This window comes from Camellia sinensis, chromosome 3, assembly GCF_055761805.1.
Source record: "Camellia sinensis isolate YWXY chromosome 3, ASM5576180v1, whole genome shotgun sequence".
Taxonomy (NCBI): domain Eukaryota; kingdom Viridiplantae; phylum Streptophyta; class Magnoliopsida; order Ericales; family Theaceae; genus Camellia; species Camellia sinensis.
The window spans coordinates 107793490-107801349 of NC_138963.1; the positions used below are offsets into that span (position 1 = coordinate 107793490).

Consider the following 7860-nt stretch of genomic DNA (forward strand, 5'->3'; position numbering starts at 1 on the left):
TTAGAAAAAATATTAAGTATTATATTTAAGAGTGATAAGTATTGTCATAATAAGTGATAAGTACTATCACAATTGTTGGTAAGCCGAAGCACATTTTGCATCACCATCGACAAATTGCGCTCTATGCTCAATCCTAAAATGGTTGTATATGTCCTTTTGTATGAACCCAACATTCTTATAACCACCAGCTTCTTCTACCATACAAAAAGCTATTACTTAATGAGATATTTCAATTTTCACATACTACTCTATTAGACTTTAGTTATTATTTATTGAATTTTCACTTACTACTCAATCAAACTATACTACTACTTAATTAAACATGACTTATCAATCAATAATACACCACTTCAATAGACTTAAGTTAATAGTCAATGAAATGATACTTAAATAGAAAAATAGTAAATATAAACATTACCAAACAGACCCTTAAATAGTAATTATTATTTTGAGGTGTTGTATGTTAATAATAATAATAATAATAATAACTACTATTTTAAATTAATGTTTTTAAAATTAAGTTTAAATAACTTATAATTTAAAAATATTTTATTTACAATTTTTTTATTTTTAATATTACATCAAAAACTAATTTTTCACAATAATGACTATTTAAAAAAAATTAGTAAATTTTAATAAATTAATATTTACATATCATATTTTACTTTTTACAAATCATAACAAGACAAAATATAGAGGGAAAATAGTTAAATATGGTATGTTATTAATTTTATGTATTTGAAATTAATTTAAAAGATAAAAGATGGCACAATTTTCAAGAATTGAAGGTGACCTGTTAGCAGGTAATATTTTGAATAGTAAGGCTTCGTTTGGGAAGTGGGTTGACTTTTTGGCTATTTAGCCTAGGCTAAAAAGTCTCATTTGGGTTAAACTTTTCGATTTTTTTGATTTTTGTGAGAGAAAAAGTTAAATGATTATGATTTGAATGTGACATTTTGTCTTATTGACTTTAGCCTATTTTGTCTTTTTATGACTATTTTAGCCTTTTAACTCTTAAAACCAACATGTCAAATGAGAACTAAGTTTATTCATAACAAATAGCAAGTGAGTGAATACCAAATAGTAAGTATATTTGTAGCAAATGATAAGTTGTCACTTTAACCCATTAATAGGAGGTTTTGAATAGAGATAGATGCAGGGTGGAGGGTGGATTCTGATCGTTAATCGAAGAGGTCGGCAAGCAATCCAGAGGGGGGAAACAAGGGAGAGGTTGTTTACTTTGTTCGTGGATAACTTACAAAACATGATGGATCCTAAGGACTGTTTCAGTTTTTCACCAAATTTGGAGTAGTGAAAGATGTGTCCATTCCAAACAAGAGAAGGAAAACGTCAAACTCACAATTTGGTTTTGTCAAATTTGATTGTCTGGTTGCAGCAAGAATCGCAGTTCAAAAAACTCATGGGATTTGGATTGATGATAAAGCTTTAACAGTCAAAGATGCAGAGTATGGAAAAGACAACGTTGTGGTGAAAAATCCAATGCATGACTAGACAATTAAAAGCAGAGCACCTAGTGCTGGCGGAATGAATGATCAAGGCTCAGATGGTAAGTTGAGGTCATACACGGATATGGTGAAAAGGAAAGGAATCAGAGGCAAGCAGAATCATTAGCATTAAAGCCAAGAAGATTGGCAATGGGTGGTTTAACAAAAGTTTGGTCATTAGACTGAAACCAGAATTCGTTACTTTTAGTGTGAATGAGGAATTGGAAGCAAGAGAGATCAAGAATGTCTTGATTACAGAAGGAGGTGGCCGAACTGTTGTGCTAACTTTTAGTTCAAAAGAGGACAAGATTAAGCAGATGCTGATGATCAATGAATGGTTAAAAGAACGGTATGAGTTCATAACTGAGTGGAAACCAGGATGTATGCTTGCTCAAGAGAGATATGTGTGGCTCAATTGTCATGGCATACCTCTAAATCTTTGGGGTTGTGATACCATAACCAAGATTGGAAGCATTTGGGGGGATGTGGTGAATATTGAAGGCAACATAAGTAATCCAGTATCCTTTGCTTGCTGCAAAGTTCAAATTGCCACAAAATGTATGGAACCAATTAATCTGGTTCTTCATCTGGAGTGCAATGGCTACTCCTATCCAATAAGGGTGTTTAAGGCTATTGATCAAAGCTTCACAAATCTGGAAGAACAGAACAGTGTTAACCAGCATGTAGAGGATAAGGAAGAAGGTGGTAGAGACAATGACTCACTTAATGGCATGGAACATGGACATGATGTGTCATTGCCAGGAAACTCACATGGCAGAAGGAGAAGGTATGAGGTGGAAAAAGAGTAGTGCTGGAAAAGTAACACGGAAGTCGAAGAGACTAAGCGTGGAGAAGAAATTGCAATCAGGGGAAGATCATGCAGCTCATTGATTATGGTGGGAAATAACATCAACAGCTCCTTTATTGGGTGTCAGAGGGTAGATGATCACATTGTAATAAAGGGTTTTATGAAGAGTTTGAGTGGATCAGGTATGCTTGGGCCTGGTATAAATTTAGAAGTTAAGTTGGGCCAAGCCCATTCAAAGGAACAGCTGGCTGGGCCAATTTCTAGAGCTAGTAGATCAATTGAAGTAGGAGTTTTTGAATCCACAAGGCCTGCTGATTTGGGTTCTAGAGAAGAAGGACTGACCCAAGTTAAGTTATTGAGAGGAAGTGCTGGAGCCAGAAACTCTCCATCTAGTCCAAAGAAGAGTAAAGGGAAGAAGAAAATCAAGTATGGAAGAAGGTCTAACTCAAAATTGAAGGATGGTCCACTCTTTGATTTAGCCAACGGATATGGTCATAAAGGTGCTTCCTTTAGCAAATCCATCAAAAAAAGTGTGATTTTCAGAGTTGCAGCTGCAGCCCTTTCCCTCTCTGCATCAATTGTATGTGGGGCTGGTGGAGGTAGAAGTATTCTCAATGAAACTCAAGCAACAATGGAAATGGGGAAATTATTGGGTATTAATTATAAAGGAAATGAAAAGGAGGTGGCAAGGAGAATTGTTGAGATGGAACTGCAAGATAAGGATAAGGCAATAAGAAAGGTTGTTGATGCTGTGTAAATGGCACACAGTTGGGGTCTCTCGAGTGTATTATTATTGGTTATTATGAAGATACTATCTTGGAATATTAGAGGTTTGGGAAGGCAAGAGAAAAGAAGGATGATCAAAAAGATAATCAGAGAGAGGAAAATTGATATTGCTTTATTTCAGGAGACTAAGAAGGCAATTGAATCTAATGATATGGTTCGTTCATTATGGACTAGAGATAAAATGGAATACATGGTAGTTAATTCAGATGGGCTTGCAGGGGGTCTCTTGTGCATATGGGACCCTGGGGTTTTTCAAGTTGTTGATTGTTGTAGCAGTAGAAGCTTTATCCTGCTATCAGGTACTCTCTTCTATGCCTTTGAGTGTGTAATTATAAATATTTATGCACCAAATGATGTGGGGGTTAGAGGTAAGTTTTAGGACAACCTGATAATGTTAAGAAAGGATTTTCCTAAACCATGGTGTTTATGAGGGGATTTCAATGAAATTAGAAACATGGGTGAAAGAAAAGGGTGTTCTAGGAGGGACAGAGGTATGAGAGATTTAAATAATTTCATTGATAGATGTGAGGTTACAGATCTAAATTTGCTAGGAAGAAAGTTCACTTGGAGTAATGGCCAGGATGGTGGAAGATGGAATAGGATTGATAGGTCTATGGTTCACCCAGAATGGCTGGAGCATTTTAAAGTAAAATTGTAGGGCTTACCTACTATAATCTCTGAGCATTGCCTATTATTACTGATGGAGGATGAGAGGGATTGGGGTCCTATGCCTTTTAGATTTATCAATGCGTGGACTATGCACCCAGATTTCTCTCCTTTCTTGAAGAAAGTGTGGAATGAAACAAATATGGAGGGTTGGGCTGGATACAAGCTACAAGTTCAGCTGAAATCTCTAAAGCTAGCTCTTAAGTAGTGGAATTTGGAAGTGTTTGGGAATGTGAATACAAAGTTGAAACAAGCTGAGGTTGAGTTGTATGCTTTTGATTTGGACGCTGAAATCAGAGAGCTAGATAAAGATGAAAAAAGGAGGAAGGCAGTAGTGAAGAAGGAAATTTGGAAGTTAAGCAGAATAGTGGATAGGCTTTGGCTACAAAAATCTAGGTTTAACTGGTTCTTGAATGGGGACAAAAACACTAGATTTTTCCGTATCATGGCTAGTTGCAGGCAGAATAAGAACACGATAAGTTCGTTCATTGATAATGAAGAGGTAGTTGATGATCCTTTAAGGGTGAGGCAAAAAGTGAAATTACATTTTGTCAAGCAAATTTCTGAATCATGGAAATGCAGACCTACACTAGGTGGAGATTTCAAACTTGTTAGTCATAACCCTATGTTTGATGGTTTGGAGGCAGAATTTATAGAACTTGAGATCCTATCAGCCATCAAAGAGTGTGATGGCAACAAAGCTCTAGGTCCATATGGCTTTAATTTATTCTTTTTTCAGAAGTCTTGGAAACTTATGAGGGGTGATGTGGTTCAATTTATGCAGGACTTTCATAGAAATGGTTGTCTGGTAAAAGGCATCAATAGCTCTTTCATAACTTTGATTCCAAAAAAGGAGAACTCTGTGGATCTAGCAGATTTTAGACAAATAAGTTTGGTGGGCTCACTGTATAAGATTCTAGCTAAGGTACTTACTGATAGATTGAAGGCTGTCTTACCTGAAATTATCAATGAGGCACAGTCAGCATTCTTAGGTGGTAAAAATATACTTAATAGAGTTTTGATTGCCAATGAGGTAGTGGATTGTTGGAAGAAATCAAGGAAGATGGGGTTAATCATTAAACTGGACTTTTAGAAAGCCTATGATGCTGTCAATTGGGAATTTATATTCTCTATGCTTTCAAGTTTTGGATTTGGGCACAAATGGATCTCTTGGATTAAAGAGTGTGTGACCTATGTGAAATTATCTATACTTGTCAATGGTTCCCCAATTGAGGAGTTCTGTCCACAGAGAAGGTTAAGGCAAGGTAACCCCTTGTCCCCTTTCCTATTGAATATAGTGGCTAAAGGATTGAACATCTTGTTATCAAGGGCTCTCCATATGGGTCTGATTAAAGGTGTAAAGGTTGGATCCAATGGTGTTCTAATTTCTCACTTACAATTTGCGAATGATTCAATTCTATTTTGTGAAGCTGAAGAGAATGAAGTGGTGAACCTAAAGAGAATTCTGAGGTGCTTGAGATATTATCTGGGCTGAAAATTAATTATCACAAGAGTATGGTGTGTGGTGTTGGTGTACGTAATGACAATCTAGCAAACTTTGCTTCTCTGTTAAATTGCACTGTCCAAAATTTGCCCATCAAGTATCTTGGGCTACCTCTTGGGGCCAATCCTACAAGAAAAGCAACATGGCAACCTGTTTTGGAGAAGGTTAGATCCAGACTTGCAGGATGGAAGAGGAAGCTCCTATCATTTGCAACTAGGCTTACATTGATCAAAGCAGTTGTGTTTAGCCTACCTATGTACTATCTGTCAGTGTTTAGAATACCAGAGAGAGTAGCTAAGGAGATTGAAAGGCTTCAAGCATCTTTCTTATGGAGTGGTTCTGATCTGAAAAAGAAAATTCATATGGTGAAATGGGAGGAGATCACAAAAAGGGTTGATCAAGGTGGGTTGGGGATTAGGAGAATTAGGGAGGTGAACACTTGTTTACTCATCAAATGGTGGTGGAGATTTAGTCTTGAAGCAGGTTCTCTTTGGAAGAGAGTGCTTTGTAGTAAATATAGAATTGGGTTTGACAAATGGTGTCCTAATTTTAATCTCACCAGTAGATATTCTAGCATTTGGAAGGACATATTTGCCATTGCTTATCAGAGATGGGACTTGGTTGAGTTTTTTTAGCAGAATTTTCAGATCCAAGTTGGGGATGGATCTAGAACCAAATTCTGGTATGATAAGGGGTGTGGGAATGTATGTCTCGAGAGAGAATTTTCTGGTTTGTTCAGCCTCGCTCAAACTAAGGAAGGCTCTATTAAGCATTACTTTGATTTGAAAGGAAGTTCAATAGAATGGGTGATACCTTTCAGAAGGGCTTTATATGAGTGGGAGGAGTCGGAAGCATCAAGATTGCTTAATTTACTTGCAGCAACTCCTTCCCTCAAACCTGGTCTTGCTGAGTAGTGTTTTCCACTTCTTCTGTGTATAAGTTTTGTTCTGATTATTTGGTTCTTTAGTTTGGGGTTGCAAGTTGGTGTGGTTCAAGCCTATTCCACCCAAAGTCCAATTCTTTGGATGGTTAGCTTGGAAGAATAAAATCAAATCTGCTAAGTTTATGCAGAAAATTGGGGTCTTGAGTAGCAATTCAGATATTAATTGCATTCTTTGCAAAGCTGAGCCTGAGTCTGCTCGCCATGTCCTCCTCCTATGCCCTTTTTCTTGGCATATATGGGCTGCTATGTTAAAGTGGTGGGGGTTTTATGGGCATTGTCAGATGTAGTGGAAAAGGTGCTTCTCTGGTGGAATGGAGCCAAAGTTAAGAAATCAGAGAAAGTGATATGGAAAAGTATATCTCTAGCAGTGTTGTGGTCTATTTGGAAGCTCAGAAATGAGTGTAAATTCAAGAACTCAAATCTAACCTTGATAAAGTTATTGAGTTGGTCAAGACTAGAGTTGCTATTTGGGCGAGGTCATCATCTAAATTAGCCCAGTTTTTTGTTAATGATTTTATTTTTAACATGAATCAAATTAGAGTTTGTATTTGTGGAAATGTAAATGTGTGAACTCTGGTGAGCAGTGGGGTCTTGACTGTCTCAAGTCTATGGAACATTGGGATACTGCTACTGATCTGTTTGCGATTGTTGTTCTATTCAGCTGGTGTATTGCTTATTGCTACTACAGGTTAGGGTGGTATGGCTTGGGAGGCCTGCTAAAGTTCAATGATGTTCTGAGTTTGTTTACTGCTTTATGCCGCTATCTTGTCCTACTATTTGCTGCTGATGTATATTGTGGTTCTAAGGCATACTGCTATTTGGCTTGCTGATGTATGAGATTGTTCTGGTCTGTGCAGATACTCTGAGGTTGTCTATAGTCGCAAATTGCTTTGCTGTTGTTGGAAGCTCTTTGGTTGGGAGCTGGTGATGAATTAGAAATGATTGGGCTCAAGTCTGGTGGCATGTAACAGATGTTAGGTGTAGAGGGTTAATATGGGCTGTTAATGGTTCATCAGTCAGATGATGTGCTCAGCAAAGCTTCTGGTTGTTATGTTTAGCTGATTGGCTTAAAGATTGGATGCTGCTATATTCTGTGTTGTTGGTGTTGTGTGATGCTATTGATGTATAAGGTAGAGATGCTGTTATGAGCTGTTGATATAAGGCTACTCCTGGTGGTGCTGTTATTGGTGCTTTTGTTCTGTTTTTTGTTCTTTCTTTTGTTGGTTGCTTTTGATTGGTTTCTCACCAATCTTTTGTCAAGTTCTTGCAAATGATTTTGTTTCCTTTGCGATGCCAACCTAGTTGGGATTATTGAGGTTAGCTTTGATGCTCAGTGCACTTTTCTACTTTGTTGATGTATTTTTGCATGAACTGTGCTCTTTTCATCAATAAAGCTTTATTTTTGCTAATCAAAAAAAAAAACAAGTTAGCATCATTTTTTTTTTAAATTTCAAAATTAACCAAAACTACTTTACTTTTTGAAAAACCACCTTACTTTTTCTACATAATTTTACCTTTCATTCATCCAATGACTAACATTTATCTTATTTAAATCTAATGATCTATATTTTTTTATGTACCATACGTAAAATCTAGTTTCATGTATGGTAGAATTTTCAATAAAAGTGATACTCCTTTCTGTCCCAAA

The 7860-nt window shown here is 36.6% G+C and overlaps 1 long non-coding RNA gene across 1 annotated transcript; it reads left to right on the forward strand.

The window, feature by feature from the left end:
- Window positions 1-2676: 2676 nt before the first annotated feature.
- Window positions 2677-7558, forward strand: LOC114290665 (uncharacterized). The gene is made up of 2 exons (XR_014364397.1): window positions 2677-3398; window positions 7070-7558. It is a non-coding gene; the product is annotated as an uncharacterized LOC114290665 (long non-coding RNA).
- Window positions 7559-7860: the final 302 nt, after the last annotated feature.